The sequence below is a fragment of the Triturus cristatus genome, chromosome 12 (assembly GCF_964204655.1).
Source record: "Triturus cristatus chromosome 12, aTriCri1.1, whole genome shotgun sequence".
Lineage (NCBI taxonomy): Eukaryota > Metazoa > Chordata > Amphibia > Caudata > Salamandridae > Triturus > Triturus cristatus.
Genome location: NC_140595.1, coordinates 663,484,319 through 663,508,455, shown reverse-complemented (window position 1 = coordinate 663,508,455; position 24,137 = coordinate 663,484,319). Strand labels below are relative to the sequence as shown.

At 48.9% G+C, this 24,137-nt stretch overlaps 10 non-coding genes across 10 annotated transcripts; 4 read left to right on the top strand and 6 right to left on the bottom strand.

Annotated features, from left to right (window-relative positions):
• The first annotated feature begins 256 nt into the window (after positions 1-256).
• Positions 257-351, top strand: TRNAI-UAU (transfer RNA isoleucine (anticodon UAU)). The gene is made up of 2 exons: positions 257-294; positions 316-351. It is a non-coding gene; the product is annotated as a tRNA-Ile (tRNA).
• A 1,823-nt stretch (positions 352-2,174) lies between these two features.
• TRNAS-GCU (transfer RNA serine (anticodon GCU)) lies at positions 2,175-2,256 on the bottom strand. Its single transcript has one exon. It is a non-coding gene; the product is annotated as a tRNA-Ser (tRNA).
• Positions 2,257-2,669: 413 nt separating this feature from the next.
• On the top strand, positions 2,670-2,764 carry TRNAI-UAU (transfer RNA isoleucine (anticodon UAU)). Its single transcript has 2 exons — positions 2,670-2,707; positions 2,729-2,764. It is a non-coding gene; the product is annotated as a tRNA-Ile (tRNA).
• Positions 2,765-9,943: 7,179 nt separating this feature from the next.
• On the bottom strand, positions 9,944-10,015 carry TRNAT-UGU (transfer RNA threonine (anticodon UGU)). The gene has a single exon. It is a non-coding gene; the product is annotated as a tRNA-Thr (tRNA).
• A 2,334-nt stretch (positions 10,016-12,349) lies between these two features.
• TRNAT-UGU (transfer RNA threonine (anticodon UGU)) lies at positions 12,350-12,421 on the bottom strand. The gene has a single exon. It is a non-coding gene; the product is annotated as a tRNA-Thr (tRNA).
• A 589-nt stretch (positions 12,422-13,010) lies between these two features.
• On the bottom strand, positions 13,011-13,092 carry TRNAS-GCU (transfer RNA serine (anticodon GCU)). Its single transcript has one exon. It is a non-coding gene; the product is annotated as a tRNA-Ser (tRNA).
• Positions 13,093-13,505: 413 nt separating this feature from the next.
• On the top strand, positions 13,506-13,600 carry TRNAI-UAU (transfer RNA isoleucine (anticodon UAU)). Its single transcript has 2 exons — positions 13,506-13,543; positions 13,565-13,600. It is a non-coding gene; the product is annotated as a tRNA-Ile (tRNA).
• Positions 13,601-15,423: 1,823 nt separating this feature from the next.
• TRNAS-GCU (transfer RNA serine (anticodon GCU)) lies at positions 15,424-15,505 on the bottom strand. Its single transcript has one exon. It is a non-coding gene; the product is annotated as a tRNA-Ser (tRNA).
• Positions 15,506-15,918: 413 nt separating this feature from the next.
• On the top strand, positions 15,919-16,013 carry TRNAI-UAU (transfer RNA isoleucine (anticodon UAU)). The gene is made up of 2 exons: positions 15,919-15,956; positions 15,978-16,013. It is a non-coding gene; the product is annotated as a tRNA-Ile (tRNA).
• Positions 16,014-23,192: 7,179 nt separating this feature from the next.
• TRNAT-UGU (transfer RNA threonine (anticodon UGU)) lies at positions 23,193-23,264 on the bottom strand. The gene has a single exon. It is a non-coding gene; the product is annotated as a tRNA-Thr (tRNA).
• Between the last annotated feature and the right edge of the window lie 873 nt (positions 23,265-24,137).

The window sequence follows — 24,137 nt, the reverse complement described above, 5'->3', positions numbered from 1 at the left end:
CTTACTATGTGCTAATTACAAATATTCATAAGATTCCCCTAGACTTTGTCAGAACTGTCAAGATATAATTCTATGGGGTTTTGAATAGACAGAGCATATGTTATAGGACAATTATAGAATCTAAGGACTGTATTTTTAATAGTCATGATAACATGCTAGCATGTGAGTCGATCTTGCACAGTGAATGATGGAGCAGTGTCTGTCATCTACTTGGTCAGCTGTAGATGGCTCACCTGGGGAGATGTGAAAAGAGAGAGCTCCAGTGGCGCAATCGGTTAGCGCGCGGTACTTATACAGCAGTACTTGCACTGAGCCATGCCGAGGTTGTGAGTTCGAGCCTCACCTGGAGCAGCCGTGTTGTTTTTCATAAACCATTTCACAAAAAGTAAAGTTTAAACTCAGAGTATGGACGGCCCTTGCTAGAGAGTCTTTACTTCTTATAGGATCTATGTGTCCTACTCCTCTGGGTGCCAAATATCACATATCCTACGCGATGCTCAGTTTAAACATTCCATGATGTGCCATCTTGCATTTCATGCAAACACCACATCAGTGCATTTAAAAATACATTTGTAGAATAATAAATATGATGAAAACAGTGTTCTCACATGATAACCATAAACTGAAGAGCTGCAAAAAATGCTGTATCAGCTACTTACAATAAAAGGTGACTCGAAAAAACTAGCAAAAGAAGAGCATCATCATATTAAAGGTTCTATTCACCATCTTGAGTTGCACCATAGCAGCTTATGGTGCTTTTCTGCTCAGAGTGTGCCTCCAATCCCACATTCATTTTTAATTTATTTGCAATTTAAAAAACAACAATTACTGCTCGAAGTTCACTTTTCAAAACCATTCAACCTATTAAATGTATTTCTCTAACCTATGAATGTGGTCCATGTTCACTTTTCCTCATCTTCATCTCGATACTCCTTTCCCAGAAACCAGGTTCACTTCTTCATTCAACCCACCCATCCAAGGTCACCAAATCTTTGAAGCACAAGTCTGCCTATTCTCCCTTTCTCTCTATGTACAAGATACCTTGTATCATTTGAATGGACAGCAGGAGAGAAGGATATTTATGGTGAGTGGGGGTGGGGTTTTGAGGAGTAACCTCATTTGCCTAAGAGCCGGGGTATCTGGGAAAAAAAGTATTTTATGGGGGAAGAATTTCAGATCTCCTTGGTGAAATTTGTAGGGCCTTATAACATCCTTTCTGTGGATGCAGATTCAGTCGGAACAGAGGTCCTAGTCCTCGCTCTGCCTTTCAAAGGAACTGTAAATATGCATGGCTTATTTGGCTTTGCCCGGCAGGGTGAGAATGGCGTTTGTCAGGCGTTCGTCAGGCGATCGGAAGGGGTGAGGCAATAATTTATAATTCAATGATCTTCATGATATTTTCTTGATAATATGAAAGCAGGAAAGGGAAGCTTGGCAATAAGCAATCCTAAAGCAAGGTGTGACTCCAGGGAAGAATGACTTGAAAACAACATACAGAAAGACTCATGTAAAAAGGCCTTGATGAGGCTTGAACTCGTGACCCCTGGTTTACAAGACCAGTGCTCTGCCACTGAGCTACAAGGCCAGTCTGCACGCAGGATGTAAATTGCAACATGTATTCTTACTGAGGTATGAATATATCTATGATTTTGAGACTCTGTATGGAAACGTAGTTGCATATGAATGTCCACGTGCGCGCACACATTGAAGACCATGCTTAAGGCACTTTTCTTGGAAGTATGAAAAACTACATTTTCATATGAGAAAATAAGAGTTTTCACATTCAAGACCATACCGATAGCTCTAGTTAGTATGTCTGCAATCAGTGACATATAGAGAACCCACTTATTAGAAGTGATCTGTCTCTGTGGGGCAGACATATGTTAACAGTCATTCATTTGAGACGGCCTAAACTTTAGGAGTAAGAGCTGCTTTCTTATCAATCTATTTATCCAAACTGGTTAATAAGCCAGGAGTGAGTGAAAGGCAATCCTCTGGAAACTCCATGAAAGATCTAATTTCTATTACGCACAAAATACTTCACTTTATTTGACATATTTGTTAAAATGGAACAGTCAGATGATCCCATCTAGCGGATCCTGGCTCTGTCTTGAAAGAGAGTGTAATTATACTACAAGAAATGCTGGCCATCAAAAGAGACTCTGATGGCTTTCCGACAAAGGTGGGATTCGAACCCACGCGTGCAGAGCACAATGGATTAGCAGTCCATCGCCTTAACCACTCGGCCACCTCGTCTGCCCTACAGCCCCATCTGAAACCTTGCTTCACAAAAGGTACTGAAGTGTCAATATACTGTACCTAAAAAAGAAAAAAAACAGCTGAGGCAAGATCTCACATTCCACGTCTTCCCCCAATTAGGGACCTACATTTCATTTTTGGGAAATTCTTACTATGTGCTAATTACAAATATTCATAAGATTCCCCTAGACTTTGTCAGAACTGTCAAGATATAATTCTATGGGGTTTTGAATAGACAGAGCATATGTTATAGGACAATTATAGAATCTATTCCGTTTGGACTGTATTTTTAATAGTCATGATAACATGCTAGCATGTGAGTCGATCTTGCACAGTGAATGATGGAGCAGTGTCTGTCATCTACTTGGTCAGCTGTAGATGGCTCACCTGGGGAGATGTGAAAAGAGAGAGCTCCAGTGGCGCAATCGGTTAGCGCGCGGTACTTATACAGCAGTACTTGCACTGAGCCATGCCGAGGTTGTGAGTTCGAGCCTCACCTGGAGCAGCCGTGTTGTTTTTCATAAACCATTTCACAAAAAGTAAAGTTTAAACTCAGAGTATGGACGGCCCTTGCTAGAGAGTCTTTACTTCTTATAGGATCTACGTGTCCTACTCCTCTGGGTGCCAAATATCACATATCCTACGCGATGCTCAGTTTAAACATTCCATGATGTGCCATCTTGCATTTCATGCAAACACCACATCAGTGCATTTAAAAATACATTTGTAGAATAATAAATATGATGAAAACAGTGTTCTCACATGATAACCATAAACTGAAGAGCTGCAAAAAATGCTGTATCAGCTACTTACAATAAAAGGTGACTCGAAAAAACGAGCAAAAGAAGAGCATCATCATATTAAAGGTTCTATTCACCATCTTGAGTTGCACCATAGCAGCTTATGGTGCTTTTCTGCTCAGAGTGCGCCTCCAATCCCACATTCATTTTTAATTTATTTGCAATTTAAAAAACAACAATTACTGCTCGAAGTTCACTTTTCAAAACCATTCAACCTATTAAATGTATTTCTCTAACCTATGAATGTGGTCCATGTTCACTTTTCCTCATCTTCATCTCGATACTCCTTTCCCAGAAACCAGGTTCACTTCTTCATTCAACCCACCCATCCAAGGTCACCAAATCTTTGAAGCAAGTCTGCCTATTCTCCCTTTCTCTCTATGTACAAGATACCTTGTATCATTTGAATGGACAGCAGGAGAGAAGGATATTTATGGTGAGTGGGGGTGGGGTTTTGAGGAGTAACCTCATTTGCCTAAGAGCCGGGGTATCTGGGAAAAAAAGTATTTTATGGGGGAAGAATTTCACATCTCCTTGGTGAAATTTGTAGGGCCTTATAACATCCTTTCTGTGGATGCAGATTCAGTCGGCACAGAGGTCCTAGTCCTCGCTCTGCCTTTCAAAGGAACTGTAAATATGCATGGCTTATTTGGCTTTGCCCGGCAGGGTGAGAATGGCGTTTGTCAGGCGTTCGTCAGGCGATCGGAAGGGGTGAGGCAATAATTTATAATTCAATGATCTTCATGATATTTTCTTTTTTTTTTTTGAAAATTTTATTGAACAATAAATCAATTACAAGCATGGGCCTACAACCACCAGGGCCGGCCGCTAGATTCAGAAAGGATCATACAGTTGTTAAGGCAGTAGTCGACTCCCGGGGCCCAGCCCCGTACATGGCTCCGGATAGTCCTAGGGAAGCAGGATACATAGGTTTAACATAAATAACAACTAAAAACAAAAGGCGAGGCATAAGGGCAAAAAGTGTGGGTCAGGCTACATCCGGGGGACTCTACTTCAGACCTTCAAATAGCTATCAAGAGGAAGGAGTACTGATAGGTCGGGGGGGGGTCACGGGAGAGGAACGTCTATATTCGGTTATTCCAAAAGTCGCAAGGAACCATCAAGGTTCAGGGGGACAAAGCAATATCGGTGTCCACTAGGGGGGGAGTACAGATACCCCCACGATACGCGTTCCATTGCCCCCAGATTCTACCCCATGCCCCCGGTTTACCACGAGCCACATACACAGTCTTCTCCCTGAACATGCACCAGTCCATGTTCTCCTTCCATACGGACACGGTGGGAGGCCGCTGGGAACCCCAAAGCTGCGCTATATCTCTCTTGGCAATCATGTTCCCCAGGGCCGCCCACCGAGTCTGAGCCGCGTTATAATCATTGGGCTCCCACACATTCAGGACACAGCGACGCACCTCCGGCAGCAGCGCAACCCCGGTGACTTGTCCCATGACCACATGAATCCGGCGCCAGTATTCCACCACCTCGCGGCACTCCCAAAGGATATGGAGAAAGGTGGCACTGAGCCCACATCCCCGCTTACAGAGCCCGTCTTCAGAAAATCCCATCGAGACCAAACGGGGACCCGTCACATACACCCGGTGGAGAATCTTAAGCTGGACCAGGCGGAGACGGGCTGGAATGGCCACTTCCTTGGGGGACGACAGTGCGGACTGCCAGTCCTCGTCGTCCAGTTCCACCCCATCCCCCGTCCACGCCTCCCGAAGGCGCACCAAGAGGTCAGCCCGATTATTGATAAGTTTTTTATAAATTAAAGAGATAGTACTGTCGGGGACATGACCATCGAGTATGCGGTCCTCGAGGGGCGAAGAAGCCGGGATCTTGGTCCCCTCCCCAAAAACAGAGAGCAGGGCATGCCGAACCTGGGCGTAGCGGAAGAACTCCCTTTCCGTAAGTTCGTATTCGCTCTGGAGCGCCGCGAATGTTTTAACCGCGCCCTTAATCCATAAGTCTCCCACTCTACTAATACCAATCGTGTCCCAACGTTCAAACCCCCTCGTTGTCCAGAGGCTTCCCAGTCGGTCGGAGGCAAACAGAGGAGTAGCACATGTTAATCGCTCACTCCAGCCCATGGCTACATTGGCCGCCTTCCAGATCCGTACCGCAATCTTAGTAGGGCCCGTAAGGGTCCGTCCAGCCGAGCTGGAGTAAAGTGCCCTGTTATAGTTTCCGCCGGGAAGCAGGAATTTATCCATCTCATACGCCGGATTCAGGCCAGGCGCATACGTGGCATGGTTAATGGCCGATAGCTGTGAGGCCCAATAATACCTGCGAATGTCGGGAAGCGCGATGCCCCCGTCGTACCAGGGGAGAGTGAGCTTTGCCAGAGCGATACGCGCCCGTCCGTCCCACACCAGTCTCCTCTGCAGGCTCTCCACCTCCCGAAAGTAGGACACAGGAATGACATCGAAGGAGTTCTGAAGTGCATAGAGGAATCTGGGAAGGGACATCATTTTAAACAGTGCTGCCCGACCCAGCGGGGACAAGGGCAGCTTACACCACCGAGCCGTGTCCTCCCTCAAACGCCGAAGTGGAAGCAGGAGATTCTGCTCATAGCGAGCCACCGGGTCCAACGAGACGTATATCCCCAGGTATTTAAAGCCGGACAGAGATAATTGGATCGGAAGCCGAGGCGGCAAGAGAGGAGGGTCACCGGAGATAGGATAGACACAGGATTTAGACCAGTTGATCGTTAGACCCGAATTTCTCCCAAAGGAAGTCAGAACATCAAAGAGAACATTAAGCGACTGCCGCGGCGAGGTGAGATACAGGAGAATGTCGTCCGCATACAACGAGACCCGATCCTCGAAGCCCGGGGCCCACCGGATCCCTCTGATCGAGGGCTCCCAGCGGAGCCAAGCAGCGAGCGGCTCCAGGGCAAGAGCAAAGAGCAGAGGGGACAACGGGCACCCCTGCCTCGTACCCCTACCGAGAGCGAAGGGCCGAGAGACCCGCCCATTAACCACCACCTGAGCCATGGGTCCCGTGTAAAGAAGCTTCACCCAGCCAAGAAATCCTTCCCCAAAGCCGAATTTGGTCAAGACAGCCCAGAGGAATGGCCACTCGATGGTGTCAAAGGCCATCGTGGCGTCTAAAGAAACCAGCACGGCTGGTTCGGAGAGGTACTCCGCCCTGGCGAGGGCGCCGTGAAGACGCCGCAAGTTAAGAGCGGTGTTACGATGAGGGATGAAGCCGCATTGATCAGGATGAATCAGATCGCAGATGACGCTCAACAAACGATTGGCAAGGACTTTAGCCAGGATTTTAGGCTCTGCGTTTAGCAGTGAAATAGGCCTGTAGGAGGCACAGCGGTCTCGTGGCTTACCGTCCTTGGGGATCACGACTATTGTAGCCAGACGCTGGTCGTCAGGAAGGGAACCTGCCTCAAGGGACTCCTGAAACATACGACGGAGGAAGGGCGCGAGTTTATCCGGGCGCAACTTATATAACTCAATAGGCAGACCGTTGGGACCCATCGCCTTGCCCGAACGAAGGGACCGAATCGCAGTTGCTATTTCATCTACAGACAAGGGGGCGTCCAGCTGCTCACGGTCTTCGACGGACAGGCAGGGCAAAGCAATATCCCTCAGCAGAAGGCAAGAGTCTTCTTCATCCCTATCAGTCACCGGGGAGTACACGGCCCGGAGGTGGTCAGCGAAACATTCCACAATCTCACCAGGCTCAGTCACACACACTCCATCCGAGACACGCAGCTCCGGGACCACACGATTCACTCTCTCCTTCTTATCCAGCCACGCAATCAACTTTCCCGCCTTGTCCCCGGCATCATACAATCGACCCTGCTGCTCCCTATACATCGTTTTGGCAGCGTCAGTGACAAGAGACCTGTATTCAAACTGTTTCAGGCTGAGGGCATGGAGCCCGTCCGGAGTGACACCCGTCTCCAAGGCCGACTCCAGCCCCGAGATGTCAGTCTCCAACTTCACCACTGCCTCACTCTTGAGCTTCTTAGCCACCACTATCTGGGAGAGGGCGTGTCCGCGGATTACGGTTTTAAAGGCTTCCCACAGGGACATTGCGGACGACACCGACCCCTCGTTTTCAAGGAAGTATTGGTCCATAGCCTTAACCAGGCTGTCGCGAGTCGTAGGGTCTCGCAGGTACCACGGGTTAATGGGAGCGATCCGCCCTGCAGACCGCGACTCGGTGTCAAAGAGCAGCCACAGCGGGGAATGATCGGAGATACCCCGCGCCAGGTGCCTAACCTCTCGAATCCGACCAGTCTGCGCCGCGGGCATAAGGAAATAGTCTAACCTAGAAAGACTCCCATGCGCCCCAGAGTGAAAGGTGTACTGACATTGGGTCGGATTAATTAATCTCCAACTATCTACCAGGCCGAAGGTCTCCAACAGTCCACCAAGCCATGCCTGGGCAGCGGGGAGGGCCCTGGGTGGGTGACGATCCAGGTCACCCGAAACCACCGAATTAAAGTCCCCGCCCATAAGCAAAAGACTATCCGGAAGTTCAAGCAGCATTCGACCCAAGTCCGCGAAGGTGGAGTTCTGGAGGCCCGGGGGGACGTAAACTGAGACCAGGGAAAGGGGCTGCCCCTCCCACCTCCCAGTCAGACACACATAGCGCCCTCTGTCATCCGAGACTACCCTAGTGATATCCAACGGAAGTGAGGATCGCAGGAGAATGCCCACCCCCCTGGAACCAGTTGTGAAACCAGAATGGGCCACGAGGCGGTATCCCCCCCTGTTCATTGCATGACAAACATTACCAACCAGATGCGTCTCCTGGATAAACACCACATCAGGAGTCAGACGACGCAAATACTGCAGTACTACACCCCGTTTGATACGGTCCCCCAACCCATTGACGTTCCATGACATCAGCCTCAACCCGTCCCCCCCCATCCCCTCCAATAGATCAAAGGCCCCCCAGTCAGTAGCACAGTTCCCGAATCTGGACAAAAATCAATACCTCGCCATGCAAACAGAAAACACACAGCAAAACAACCCCTCCTTCCCCCCAACCCCCCCCCCCAAATCCAACTCCCCCCACCCTGCACCCCTGCGGGCCAAAAAACCCCCCCAACTTGCAGTGTGCCTGTCGCCCTACTAACCCCATTCTACGAAAAGACCCCGGAGGAGGAAAGGGACCCGTCCCCGCCCGCCCCCCACACAGGTCCTAGTGAGACAAAATGAACAAAAGAAGTAAAACCCAGCTGAACAGTGTAAAATGGCAAAATCAAGGACCAAAAGTCACTCCAAAGGGGACCCGCCACCTTCGGCGCCTGCAGAGGGCCCGGGACGGCCACCTCTGTCCGGCAGCGAGTCCAGCCAGTCACTCACGGCCACAGGAGAGTCAAAAAAGGCAGTCCGATCCTCATGTTCCACTCGGAGTTTTGCAGGGTAGAGCATAGAGTACTTTAGGCCCAGTTCACGGAGACGACGCTTCACCCCCTGGAATCCCATCCGCTGTTTCTGGACAAGTTGGGTAAAGTCCGGATAAAAGTTAATGGATGAGTTCTCATGACGAACCGGGCCGTGGACCCGTGAGGCCTGCAGAATCGCATCTCGGTCTCTATAGTGGAACAGTTTGGCCACGATAGGCCTCGGGGGGGCCCCCGGCCGTGGCCGACCGCCCGGAACTCGATGGGCCCGCTCCACGGCAAAGAACTTACTTAGGCCTGCAGGGGTCAACTGTTGGAGGATGAGTTCCTCGACCAGGAGGTCAACCGGGCGGTTGTCGGAGGACTCCGGTACGCCTATGACACGGATGTTGTTGCGTCGGGCCCGTCCCTCGAAGTCCTCCAGCCGCCGGGCCATCTGATCGTTGACCACCTTGATGTCACCAAGCGCGGCCTGCAGGTCCGACACATCCGCACCCAGGGTTGAGGTCCGCGCATCGAGAACCTGAACCCTCTCGTTAGTTTTGGAGAGATCTGCCCGAATTAAGGTGACATCGATTGCCACCGTGTCGATTTTACGGGCCAGGGCCTCGTATTGCGTGGCGATGGTTTCCCTGATGCCATCAATGGCGCCCATGATGTCCTGCAGGGAAAGCTCCGGAGAGACGGTCGTGCCACCACCGGCGGCGTCCGGGGGGGGCCGGTCGCTCCAGGGGACCCTCTGCCCAGAGTGTAGCGGTCCATGTTGTTGACCTGGACCGGTCCCCCGTGGAGGGAGGCCTTAGTCTTACGCCCCTCGGGGCCCCCCTTGCCCCCCATGTGGTCCCGGACACCGAAGGGGACCGCCGATCAAGAGTCGTAGGGGCACCGGCACCGCAGACCAGCGCCTCACCAGAGACCACAATATAGCGGTGCGGGGGGACCCAAGGCGATGGGCACACTAGTGGCAGGTGGAGACAAAGCCTCGCGCAGAGGCCAAGGAAACACCCCGCCACATCAAGTGCGTTCGCCGGCCAGCCCCCTGAAGTCCGAAAGTGAAACCGAAAGTGGTAGAGCGGCCACTGGCACCGCACTGCAGCCGCTGTTGTTCAATTACGACACGGCTCCACGGTTCACCTTCGCCCCGGGCACCTCCGTCGGGTGGGTCCCAAAAGTTCGAACAACGACAACTCAGGATTCCCAGGTCCGATTCGAGTTCTGAAAAGAGATACGTGCTCAGCCGGTCGTCATCTGCCAGATTCCATAAACCACATCAGGATATTCTCAGGATAAATTCCGAGGAGCAGCAAGGGTCCGGGGAGCCCTGTGCTCACGCGACCATCTTGGATGCGCGCTAGGCTCCTCCCCCCATGATATTTTCTTGATAATATGAAAGCAGGAAAGGGAAGCTTGGCAATAAGCAATCCTAAAGCAAGGTGTGACTCCAGGGAAGAATGACTTGAAAACAACATTCAGAAAGACTCATGTAAAAAGGCCCTGATGAGGCTTGAACTCATGACCCCTGGTTTACAAGACCAGTGCTCTGCCACTGAGCTACAAGGCCAGTCTGCACGCAGGATGTAAATTGCAACATGTATTCTTACTGAGGTATGAATATATCTATGATTTTGAGACTCTGTATGGAAACGTAGTTGCATATGAATGTCCACGTGCGCGCACACATTGAAGACCATGCTTAAGGCACTTTTCTTGGAAGTATGAAAAACTACATTTTCATATGAGAAAATAAGAGTTTTCACATTCAAGACCATACCGATAGCTCTAGTTAGTATGTCTGCAATCAGTGACATATAGAGAACCCACTTATTAGAAGTGATCTGTCTCTGTGGGGCAGACATATGTTAACAGTCATTCATTTGAGACGGCCTAAACTTTAGGAGTAAGAGCTGCTTTCTTATCAATCTATTAATCCAAACTGGTTAATAAGCCAGGAGTGAGTGAAAGGCAATCCTCTGGAAACTCCATGAAAGATCTAATTTCTATTACGCACAAAATACTTCACTTTATTTGACATATTTGTTAAAATGGAACAGTCAGATGATCCCATCTAGCGGATCCTGGCTCTGTCTTGAAAGAGAGTGTAATTATACTACAAGAAATGCTGGCCATCAAAAGAGACTCTGATGGCTTTCCGACGAAGGTGGGATTCGAACCCACGCGTGCAGAGCACAATGGATTAGCAGTCCATCGCCTAAACCACTCGGCCACCTCGTCTGCCCTACAGCCCCATCTGAAACCTTGCTTCACAAAAGGTACTGAAGTGTCAATATACTGTACCTAAAAAAGAAAAAAAACAGCTGAGGCAAGATCTCACATTCCACGTCTTCCCCCAATTAGGGACCTACATTTCATTTTTGGGAAATTCTTACTATGTGCTAATTACAAATATTCATAAGATTCCCCTAGACTTTGTCAGAACTGTCAAGATATAATTCTATGGGGTTTTGAATAGACAGAGCATATGTTATAGGACAATTATAGAATCTAAGGACTGTATTTTTAATAGTCATGATAACATGCTAGCATGTGAGTCGATCTTGCACAGTGAATGATGGAGCAGTGTCTGTCATCTACTTGGTCAGCTGTAGATGGCTCACCTGGGGAGATGTGAAAAGAGAGAGCTCCAGTGGTGCAATCGGTTAGCGCGCGGTACTTATACAGCAGTACTTGCACTGAGCCATGCCGAGGTTGTGAGTTTGAGCCTCACCTGGAGCAGCCGTGTTGTTTTTCATAAACCATTTCACAAAAAGTAAAGTTTAAACTCAGAGTATGGACGGCCCTTGCTAGAGAGTCTTTACTTCTTATAGGATCTACGTGTCCTACTCCTCTGGGTGCCAAATATCACATATCCTACGCGATGCTCAGTTTAAACATTCCATGATGTGCCATCTTGCATTTCATGCAAACACCACATCAGTGCATTTAAAAATACATTTGTAGAATAATAAATATGATGAAAACAGTGTTCTCACATGATAACCATAAACTGAAGAGCTGCAAAAAATGCTGTATCAGGTACTTACAATAAAAGGTGACTCGAAAAAACTAGCAAAAGAAGAGCATCATCATATTAAAGGTTCTATTCACCATCTTGAGTTGCACCATAGCAGCTTATGGTGCTTTTCTGCTCAGAGTGTGCCTCCAATCCCACATTCATTTTTAATTTCTTTGCAATTTAAAAAACAACAATTACTGCTCGAAGTTCACTTTTCAAAACCATTCAACCTATTAAATGTATTTCTCTAACCTATGAATGTGGTCCATGTTCACTTTTCCTCATCTTCATCTCGATACTCCTTCCCCAGAAACCAGGTTCACTTCTTCATTCAACCCACCCATCCAAGGTCACCAAATCTTTGAAGCAAAAGTCTGCCTATTCTCCCTTTCTCTCTATGTACAAGATACCTTGTATCATTTGAATGGACAGCAGGAGAGAAATATATTTATGGTGAGTGGGGGTGGGGTTTTGAGGAGTAACCTCATTTGCCTAAGAGCCGGGGTATCTGGGAAAAAAAGTATTTTATGGGGGAAGAATTTCAGATCTCCTTGGTGAAATTTGTAGGGCCTTATAACATCCTTTCTGTGGATGCAGATTCAGTCGGAACAGAGGTCCTAGTCCTCGCTCTGCCTTTCAAAGGAACTGTAAATATGCATGGCTTATTTGGCTTTGCCCGGCAGGGTGAGAATGGCATTTGTCAGGCGTTCGTCAGGCGATCGGAAGGGGTGAGGCAATAATTTATAATTCAATGATCTTCATGATATTTTCTTGATAATATGAAAGCAGGAAAGGGAAGCTTGGCAATAAGCAATCCTAAAGCAAGGTGTGACTCCAGGGAAGAATGACTTGAAAACAACATACAGAAAGACTCATGTAAAAAGGCCCTGATGAGGCTTGAACTCATGACCCCTGGTTTACAAGACCAGTGCTCTGCCACTGAGCTACAAGGCCAGTCTGCATGCAGGATGTAAATTGCAACATGTATTCTTACTGAGGTATGAATATATCTATGATTTTGAGACTCTGTATGGAAACGTAGTTGCATATGAATGTCCACGTGCGCGCACACATTGAAGACCATGCTTAAGGCACTTTTCTTGGAAGTATGAAAAACTACATTTTCATATGAGAAAATAAGAGTTTTCACATTCAAGACCATACCGATAGCTCTAGTTAGTATGTCTGCAATCAGTGACATATAGAGAACCCACTTATTAGAAGTGATCTGTCTCTGTGGGGCAGACATATGTTAACAGTCATTCATTTGAGACAGCCTAAACTTTAGGAGTAAGAGCTGCTTTCTTATCAATCTATTTATCCAAACTGGTTAATAAGCCAGGAGTGAGTGAAAGGCAATCCTCTGGAAACTCCATGAAAGATCTAATTTCTATTACGCACAAAATACTTCACTTTATTTGACATATTTGTTAAAATGGAACAGTCAGATGATCCCATCTAGCGGATCCTGGCTCTGTCTTGAAAGAGAGTGTAATTAAACTACAAGAAATGCTGGCCATCAAAAGAGACTCTGATGGCTTTCCGACGAAGGTGGGATTCGAACCCACGCGTGCAGAGCACAATGGATTAGCAGTCCATCGCCTTAACCACTCGGCCACCTCGTCTGCCCTACAGCCCCATCTGAAACCTTGCTTCACAAATGGTACTGAAGTGTCAATATACTGTACCTAAAAAAGAAAAAAAACAGCTGAGGCAAGATCTCACATTCCACGTCTTCCCCCAATTAGGGACCTACATTTCATTTTTGGGAAATTCTTACTATGTGCTAATTACAAATATTCATAAGATTCCCCTAGACTTTGTCAGAACTGTCAAGATATAATTCTATGGGGTTTTAAATAGACAGAGCATATGTTATAGGACAATTATAGAATCTATTCCGTTTGGACTGTATTTTTAATAGTCATGATAACATGCTAGCATGTGAGTCGATCTTGCACAGTGAATGATGGAGCAGTGTCTGTCATCTACTTGGTCAGCTGTAGATGGCTCACCTGGGGAGATGTGAAAAGAGAGAGCTCCAGTGGTGCAATCGGTTAGCGCGCGGTACTTATACAGCAGTACTTGCACTGAGCCATGCCGAGGTTGTGAGTTCGAGCCTCACCTGGAGCAGCCGTGTTGTTTTTCATAAACCATTTCACAAAAAGTAAAGTTTAAACTCAGAGTATGGACGGCCCTTGCTAGAGAGTCTTTACTTCTTATAGGATCTACGTGTCCTACTCCTCTGGGTGCCAAATATCACATATCCTACGCGATGCTCAGTTTAAACATTCCATGATGTGGCATCTTGCATTTCATGCAAACACCACATCAGTGCATTTAAAAATACATTTGTAGAATAATAAATATGATGAAAACAGTGTTCTCACATGATAACCATAAACTGAAGAGCTGCAAAAAATGCTGTATCAGCTACTTACAATAAAAGGTGACTCGAAAAAACTAGCAAAAGAAGAGCATCCTCATATTAAAGGTTCTATTCACCATCTTGAGTTGCACCATAGCAGCTTATGGTGCTTTTCTGCTCAGAGTGTGCCTCCAATCCCACATTCATTTTTAATTTATTTGCAATTTAAAAAACAACAATTACTGCTCGAAGTTCACTTTTCAAAACCATTCAACCTATTAAATGTATTTCTCTAACCTATGAATGTGATCCATGTTCACTTTTCCTCATCTTCATCTCGATACTCCTTTCCCAGAAACCAGGTTCACTTCTTCATTCAACCCACCCATCCAAGGTCACCAAATCTTTGAAGCACAAGTCTGCCTATTCTCCCTTTCTCTCTATGTACAAGATACCTTGTATCATTTGAATGGACAGCAGAAGAGAAGGATATTTATGGTGAGTGGGGGTGGGGTTTTGAGGAGTAACCTCATTTGCCTAAGAGCCGGGGTATCTGGGAAAAAAAGTATTTTATGGGGGAAGAATTTCACATCTCCTTGGTGAAATTTGTAGGGCCTTATAACATCCTTTCTGTGGATGCAGATTCAGTCAGAACAGAGGTCCTAGTCCTCGCTCTGCCTTTCAAAGGAACTGTAAATATGCATGGCTTATTTGGCTTTGCCCGGCAGGGTGAGAATGGCGTTTGTCAGGCGTTCGTCAGGCGATCGGAAGGGGTGAGGCAATAATTTATAATTCAATGATCTTCATGATATTTTCTTGATAATATGAAAGCAGGAAAGGGAAGCTTGGCAATAAGCAATCCTAAAGCAAGGTGTGACTCCAGGGAAGAATGACTTGAAAACAACATACAGAAAGACTCATGTAAAAAGGCCCTGATGAGGCTTGAACTCATGACCCCTGGTTTACAAGACCAGTGCTATGCCACTGAGCTACAAGGCCAGTCTGCACGCAGGATGTAAATTGCAACATGTATTCTTACTGAGGTATGAATATATCTATGATTTTGAGACTCTGTATGGAAACGTGGTTGCATATGAATGTCCACGTGCGCGCACACATTGAAGACCATGCTTAAGGCACTTTTCTTGGAAGTATGAAAAACTACATTTTCATATGAGAAAATAAGAGTTTTCACATTCAAGACCATACCGATAGCTCTAGTTAGTATGTCTGCAATCAGTAACATATAGAGAACCCACTTATTAGAAGTGATCTGTCTCTGTGGGGCAGACATATGTTAACAGTCATTCATTTGAGACGGCCTAAACTTTAGGAGTAAGAGCTGCTTTCTTATCAATCTATTTATCCAAACTGGTTAATAAGCCAGGAGTGAGTGAAAGGCAATCCTCTGGAAACTCCATGAAAGATCTAATTTCTATTACGCACAAAATACTTCACTTTATTTGACATATTTGTTAAAATGGAACAGTCAGATGATCCCATCTAGCGGATCCTGGCTCTGTCTTGAAAGAGAGTGTAATTATACTACAAGAAATGCTGGCCATCAAAAGAGACTCCGATGGCTTTCCGACAAAGGTGGGATTCGAACCCACGCGTGCAGAGCACAATGGATTAGCAGTCCATCGCCTTAACCACTCGGCCACCTCGTCTGCCCTACAGCCCCATCTGAAACCTTGCTTCACAAAAGGTACTGAAGTGTCAATATACTGTACCTAAAAAAGAAAAAAAACAGCTGAGGCAAGATCTCACATTCCACGTCTTCCCCCAATTAGGGACCTACATTTCATTTTTGGGAAATTCTTACTATGTGCTAATTACAAATATTCATAAGATTCCCCTAGACTTTGTCAGAACTGTCAAGATATAATTCTATGGGGTTTTGAATAGACAGAGCATATGTTATAGGACAATTATAGAATCTATTCCGTTTGGACTGTATTTTTAATAGTCATGATAACATGCTAGCATGTGAGTCGATCTTGCACAGTGAATGATGGAGCAGTGTCTGTCATCTACTTGGTCAGCTGTAGATGGCTCACCTGGGGAGATGTGAAAAGAGAGAGCTCCAGTGGCGCAATCGGTTAGCGCGCGGTACTTATACAGCAGTACTTGCACTGAGCCATGCCGAGGTTGTGAGTTCGAGCCTCACCTGGAGCAGCCGTGTTGTTTTTCATAAACCATTTCACAAAAAGTAAAGTTTAAACTCAGAGTATGGACGGCCCTTGCTAGAGAGTCTTTACTTCTTATAGGATCTACGTGTCCTACTCCTCTGGGTGCCAAATATCACATATCCTACGCGATGCTCAGTTTAAACATTCCATGATGTGCCATCTTGCATTTCATGCAAACACCACATCAGTGCATTTAAAAATACATTTGTAGAATAATAAATATGATGAAAACAGTGTTCTCACATGATAACCATAAACTGAAGAGCTGCAAAAAATGCTGTATCAGCTACTTACAATAAAAGGTGACTCGAAAAAACGAGCAAAAGAAGAGCATCATCATATTAAAGGTTCTATTCACCATCTTGAGTTGCACCATAGCAGCTTATGGTGCTTTTCTGCTCAGAGTGCGCCTCCAATCCCACATTCATTTTTAATTTATTTGCAATTTAAAAAACAACAATTACTGCTCGAAGTTCACTTTTCAAAACCATTCAACCTATTAAATGTATTTCTCTAACCTATGAATGTGGTCCATGTTCACTTTTCCTCATCTTCATCTCGATACTCCTTTCCCAGAAACCAGGTTCACTTCTTCATTCAACCCACCCATCCAAGGTCACCAAATCTTTGAAGCAAGTCTGCCTATTCTCCCTTTCTCTCTATGTACAAGATACCTTGTATCATTTGAATGGACAGCAGGAGAGAAGGATATTTATGGTGAGTGGGGGTGGGGTTTTGAGGAGTAACCTCATTTGCCTAAGAGCCGGGGTATCTGGGAAAAAAAGTATTTTATGGGGGAAGAATTTCACATCTCCTTGGTGAAATTTGTAGGGCCTTATAACATCCTTTCTGTGGATGCAGATTCAGTCGGCACAGAGGTCCTAGTCCTCGCTCTGCCTTTCAAAGGAACTGTAAATATGCATGGCTTATTTGGCTTTGCCCGGCAGGGTGAGAATGGCGTTTGTCAGGCGTTCGTCAGGCGATCGGAAGGGGTGAGGCAATAGTTTATAATTCAATGATCTTCATGATATTTTCTTTTTTTTTTTTGAAAATTTTATTGAACAATAAATCAATTACAAGCATGGGCCTACAACCACCAGGGCCGGCCGCTAGATTCAGAAAGGATCATACAGTTGTTAAGGCAGTAGTCGACTCCCGGGGCCCAGCCCCGTACATGGCTCCGGATAGTCCTAGGGAAGCAGGATACATAGGTTTAACATAAATAACAACTAAAAACAAAAGGCGAGGCATAAGGGCAAAAAGTGTGGGTCAGGCTACATCCGGGGGACTCTACTTCAGACCTTCAAATAGCTATCAAGAGGAAGGAGTACTGATAGGTCGGGGGGGGGTCACGGGAGAGGAACGTCTATATTCGGTTATTCCAAAAGTCGCAAGGAACCATCAAGGTTCAGGGGGACAAAGCAATATCGGTGTCCACTAGGGGGGGAGTACAGATACCCCCACGATACGCGTTCCATTGCCCCCAGATTCTACCCCATGCCCCCGGTTTACCACGAGCCACATACACAGTCTTCTCCCTGAACATGCACCAGTCCATGTTCTCCTTCCATACGGACACGGTGGGAGGCCGCTGGGAACCCCAAAGCTGCGCTATATCTCTCTTGGCAATCATGTTCCCCAGGGCCGCCCACCGAGTCTGAGCCGCGTTATAATCATTGGGCTCCCACACATTCAGGACACAGCGACGCACCTCCGGCAGCAGCGCAACCCCGGTGACTTGTCCCATGACCACATGAATCCGGCGCCAGTATTCCACCACCTCGCGGCACTCCCAAAGGATATGGAGAAAGGTGGCACTGAGCCCACATCCCCGCTTACAGAGCCCGTCTTCAGAAAATCCCATCGAGACCAAACGGGGACCCGTCACATACACCCGGTGGAGAATCTTAAGCTGGACCAGGCGGAGACGGGCTGGAATGGCCACTTCCTTGGGGGACGACAGTGCGGACTGCCAGTCCTCGTCGTCCAGTTCCACCCCATCCCCCGTCCACGCCTCCCGAAGGCGCACCAAGAGGTCAGCCCGATTATTGATAAGTTTTTTATAAATTAAAGAGATAGTACTGTCGGGGACATGACCATCGAGTATGCGGTCCTCGAGGGGCGAAGAAGCCGGGATCTTGGTCCCCTCCCCAAAAACAGAGAGCAGGGCATGCCGAACCTGGGCGTAGCGGAAGAACTCCCTTTCCGTAAGTTCGTATTCGCTCTGGAGCGCCGCGAATGTTTTAACCGCGCCCTTAATCCATAAGTCTCCCACTCTACTAATACCAATCGTGTCCCAACGTTCAAACCCCCTCGTTGTCCAGAGGCTTCCCAGTCGGTCGGAGGCAAACAGAGGAGTAGCACATGTTAATCGCTCACTCCAGCCCATGGCTACATTGGCCGCCTTCCAGATCCGTACCGCAATCTTAGTAGGGCCCGTAAGGGTCCGTCCAGCCGAGCTGGAGTAAAGTGCCCTGTTATAGTTTCCGCCGGGAAGCAGGAATTTATCCATCTCATACGCCGGATTCAGGCCAGGCGCATACGTGGCATGGTTAATGGCCGATAGCTGTGAGGCCCAATAATACCTGCGAATGTCGGGAAGCGCGATGCCCCCGTCGTACCAGGGGAGAGTGAGCTTTGCCAGAGCGATACGCGCCCGTCCGTCCCACACCAGTCTCCTCTGCAGGCTCTCCACCTCCCGAAAGTAGGACACAGGAATGACATCGAAGGAGTTCTGAAGTGCATAGAGGAATCTGGGAAGGGACATCATTTTAAACAGTGCTGCCCGACCCAGCGGGGACAAGGGCAGCTTACACCACCGAGCCGTGTCCTCCCTCAAACGCCGAAGTGGAAGCAGGAGATTCTGCTCATAGCGAGCCACCGGGTCCAACGAGACGTATATCCCCAGGTATTTAAAGCCGGACAGAGATAATTGGATCGGAAGCCGAGGCGGCAAGAGAGGAGGGTCACCGGAGATAGGATAGACACAGGATTTAGACCAGTTGATCGTTAGACCCGAATTTCTCCCAAAGGAAGTCAGAACATCAAAGAGAACATTAAGCGACTGCCGCGGCGAGGTGAGATACAGGAGAATGTCGTCCGCATACAACGAGACCCGATCCTCGAAGCCCGGGGCCCACCGGATCCCTCTGATCGAGGGCTCCCAGCGGAGCCAAGCAGCGAGCGGCTCCAGGGCAAGAGCAAAGAGCAGAGGGGACAACGGGCACCCCTGCCTCGTACCCCTACCGAGAGCGAAGGGCCGAGAGACCCGCCCATTAACCACCACCTGAGCCATGGGTCCCGTGTAAAGAAGCTTCACCCAGCCAAGAAATCCTTCCCCAAAGCCGAATTTGGTCAAGACAGCCCAGAGGAATGGCCACTCGATGGTGTCAAAGGCCATCGTGGCGTCTAAAGAAACCAGCACGGCTGGTTCGGAGAGGTACTCCGCCCTGGCGAGGGCGCCGTGAAGACGCCGCAAGTTAAGAGCGGTGTTACGATGAGGGATGAAGCCGCATTGATCAGGATGAATCAGATCGCAGATGACGCTCAACAAACGATTGGCAAGGACTTTAGCCAGGATTTTAGGCTCTGCGTTTAGCAGTGAAATAGGCCTGTAGGAGGCACAGCGGTCTCGTGGCTTACCGTCCTTGGGGATCACGACTATTGTAGCCAGACGCTGGTCGTCAGGAAGGGAACCTGCCTCAAGGGACTCCTGAAACATACGACGGAGGAAGGGCGCGAGTTTATCCGGGCGCAACTTATATAACTCAATAGGCAGACCGTTGGGACCCATCGCCTTGCCCGAACGAAGGGACCGAATCGCAGTTGCTATTTCATCTACAGACAAGGGGGCGTCCAGCTGCTCACGGTCTTCGACGGACAGGCAGGGCAAAGCAATATCCCTCAGCAGAAGGCAAGAGTCTTCTTCATCCCTATCAGTCACCGGGGAGTACACGGCCCGGAGGTGGTCAGCGAAACATTCCACAATCTCACCAGGCTCAGTCACACACACTCCATCCGAGACACGCAGCTCCGGGACCACACGATTCACTCTCTCCTTCTTATCCAGCCACGCAATCAACTTTCCCGCCTTGTCCCCGGCATCATACAATCGACCCTGCTGCTCCCTATACATCGTTTTGGCAGCGTCAGTGACAAGAGACCTGTATTCAAACTGTTTCAGGCTGAGGGCATGGAGCCCGTCCGGAGTGACACCCGTCTCCAAGGCCGACTCCAGCCCCGAGATGTCAGTCTCCAACTTCACCACTGCCTCACTCTTGAGCTTCTTAGCCACCACTATCTGGGAGAGGGCGTGTCCGCGGATTACGGTTTTAAAGGCTTCCCACAGGGACATTGCGGACGACACCGACCCCTCGTTTTCAAGGAAGTATTGGTCCATAGCCTTAACCAGGCTGTCGCGAGTCGTAGGGTCTCGCAGGTACCACGGGTTAATGGGAGCGATCCGCCCTGCAGACCGCGACTCGGTGTCAAAGAGCAGCCACAGCGGGGAATGATCGGAGATACCCCGCGCCAGGTGCCTAACCTCTCGAATCCGACCAGTCTGCGCCGCGGGCATAAGGAAATAGTCTAACCTAGAAAGACTCCCATGCGCCCCAGAGTGAAAGGTGTACTGACATTGGGTCGGATGAATTAATCTCCAACTATCTACCAGGCCGAAGGTCTCCAACAGTCCACCAAGCCATGCCTGGGCAGCGGGGAGGGCCCTGGGTGGGTGACGATCCAGGTCACCCGAAACCACCGAATTAAAGTCCCCGCCCATAAGCAAAAGACTATCCGGAAGTTCAAGCAGCATTCGACCCAAGTCCGCGAAGGTGGAGTTCTGGAGGCCCGGGGGGACGTAAACTGAGACCAGGGAAAGGGGCTGCCCCTCCCACCTCCCAGTCAGACACACATAGCGCCCTCTGTCATCCGAGACTACCCTAGTGATATCCAACGGAAGTGAGGATCGCAGGAGAATGCCCACCCCCCTGGAACCAGTTGTGAAACCAGAATGGGCCACGAGGCGGTATCCCCCCCTGTTCATTGCATGACAAACATTACCAACCAGATGCGTCTCCTGGATAAACACCACATCAGGAGTCAGACGACGCAAATACTGCAGTACTACACCCCGTTTGATACGGTCCCCCAACCCATTGACGTTCCATGACATCAGCCTCAACCCGTCCCCCCCCATCCCCTCCAATAGATCAAAGGCCCCCCAGTCAGTAGCACAGTTCCCGAATCTGGACAAAAATCAATACCTCGCCATGCAAACAGAAAACACACAGCAAAACAACCCCTCCTTCCCCCCAACCCCCCCCCCAAATCCAACTCCCCCCACCCTGCACCCCTGCGGGCCAAAAAACCCCCCCAACTTGCAGTGTGCCTGTCGCCCTACTAACCCCATTCTACGAAAAGACCCCGGAGGAGGAAAGGGACCCGTCCCCGCCCGCCCCCCACACAGGTCCTAGTGAGACAAAATGAACAAAAGAAGTAAAACCCAGCTGAACAGTGTAAAATGGCAAAATCAAGGACCAAAAGTCACTCCAAAGGGGACCCGCCACCTTCGGCGCCTGCAGAGGGCCCGGGACGGCCACCTCTGTCCGGCAGCGAGTCCAGCCAGTCACTCACGGCCACAGGAGAGTCAAAAAAGGCAGTCCGATCCTCATGTTCCACTCGGAGTTTTGCAGGGTAGAGCATAGAGTACTTTAGGCCCAGTTCACGGAGACGACGCTTCACCCCCTGGAATCCCATCCGCTGTTTCTGGACAAGTTGGGTAAAGTCCGGATAAAAGTTAATGGATGAGTTCTCATGACGAACCGGGCCGTGGACCCGTGAGGCCTGCAGAATCGCATCTCGGTCTCTATAGTGGAACAGTTTGGCCACGATAGGCCTCGGGGGGGCCCCCGGCCGTGGCCGACCGCCCGGAACTCGATGGGCCCGCTCCACGGCAAAGAACTTACTTAGGCCTGCAGGGGTCAACTGTTGGAGGATGAGTTCCTCGACCAGGAGGTCAACCGGGCGGTTGTCGGAGGACTCCGGTACGCCTATGACACGGATGTTGTTGCGTCGGGCCCGTCCCTCGAAGTCCTCCAGCCGCCGGGCCATCTGATCGTTGACCACCTTGATGTCACCAAGCGCGGCCTGCAGGTCCGACACATCCGCACCCAGGGTTGAGGTCCGCGCATCGAGAACCTGAACCCTCTCGTTAGTTTTGGAGAGATCTGCCCGAATTAAGGTGACATCGATTGCCACCGTGTCGATTTTACGGGCCAGGGCCTCGTATTGCGTGGCGATGGTTTCCCTGATGCCATCAATGGCGCCCATGATGTCCTGCAGGGAAAGCTCCGGAGAGACGGTCGTGCCACCACCGGCGGCGTCCGGGGGGGGCCGGTCGCTCCAGGGGACCCTCTGCCCAGAGTGTAGCGGTCCATGTTGTTGACCTGGACCGGTCCCCCGTGGAGGGAGGCCTTAGTCTTACGCCCCTCGGGGCCCCCCTTGCCCCCCATGTGGTCCCGGACACCGAAGGGGACCGCCGATCAAGAGTCGTAGGGGCACCGGCACCGCAGACCAGCGCCTCACCAGAGACCACAATATAGCGGTGCGGGGGGACCCAAGGCGATGGGCACACTAGTGGCAGGTGGAGACAAAGCCTCGCGCAGAGGCCAAGGAAACACCCCGCCACATCAAGTGCGTTCGCCGGCCAGCCCCCTGAAGTCCGAAAGTGAAACCGAAAGTGGTAGAGCGGCCACTGGCACCGCACTGCAGCCGCTGTTGTTCAATTACGACACGGCTCCACGGTTCACCTTCGCCCCGGGCACCTCCGTCGGGTGGGTCCCAAAAGTTCGAACAACGACAACTCAGGATTCCCAGGTCCGATTCGAGTTCTGAAAAGAGATACGTGCTCAGCCGGTCGTCATCTGCCAGATTCCATAAACCACATCAGGATATTCTCAGGATAAATTCCGAGGAGCAGCAAGGGTCCGGGGAGCCCTGTGCTCACGCGACCATCTTGGATGCGCGCTAGGCTCCTCCCCCCCATGATATTTTCTTGATAATATGAAAGCAGGAAAGGGAAGCTTGGCAATAAGCAATCCTAAAGCAAGGTGTGACTCCAGGGAAGAATGACTTGAAAACAACATTCAGAAAGACTCATGTAAAAAGGCCCTGATGAGGCTTGAACTCATGACCCCTGGTTTACAAGACCAGTGCTCTGCCACTGAGCTACAAGGCCAGTCTGCACGCAGGATGTAAATTGCAACATGTATTCTTACTGAGGTATGAATATATCTATGATTTTGAGACTCTGTATGGAAACGTAGTTGCATATGAATGTCCACGTGCGCGCACACATTGAAGACCATGCTTAAGGCACTTTTCTTGGAAGTATGAAAAACTACATTTTCATATGAGAAAATAAGAGTTTTCACATTCAAGACCATACCGATAGCTCTAGTTAGTATGTCTGCAATCAGTGACATATAGAGAACCCACTTATTAGAAGTGATCTGTCTCTGTGGGGCAGACATATGTTAACAGTCATTCATTTGAGACGGCCTAAACTTTAGGAGTAAGAGCTGCTTTCTTATCAATCTATTAATCCAAACTGGTTAATAAGCCAGGAGTGAGTGAAAGGCAATCCTCTGGAAACTCCATGAAAGATCTAATTTCTATTACGCACAAAATACTTCACTTTATTTGACATATTTGTTAAAATGGAACAGTCAGATGATCCCATCTAGCGGATCCTGGCTCTGTCTTGAAAGAGAGTGTAATTATACTACAAGAAATGCTGGCCATCAAAAGAGACTCTGATGGCTTTCCGACGAAGGTGGGATTCGAACCCACGCGTGCAGAGCACAATGGATTAGCAGTCCATCGCCTAAACCACTCGGCCACCTCGTCTGCCCTACAGCCCCATCTGAAACCTTGCTTCACAAAAGGTACTGAAGTGTCAATATACTGTACCTAAAAAAGAAAAAAAACAGCTGAGGCAAGATCTCACATTCCACGTCTTCCCCCAATTAGGGACCTACATTTCATTTTTGGGAAATTCTTACTATGTGCTAATTACAAATATTCATAAGATTCCCCTAGACTTTGTCAG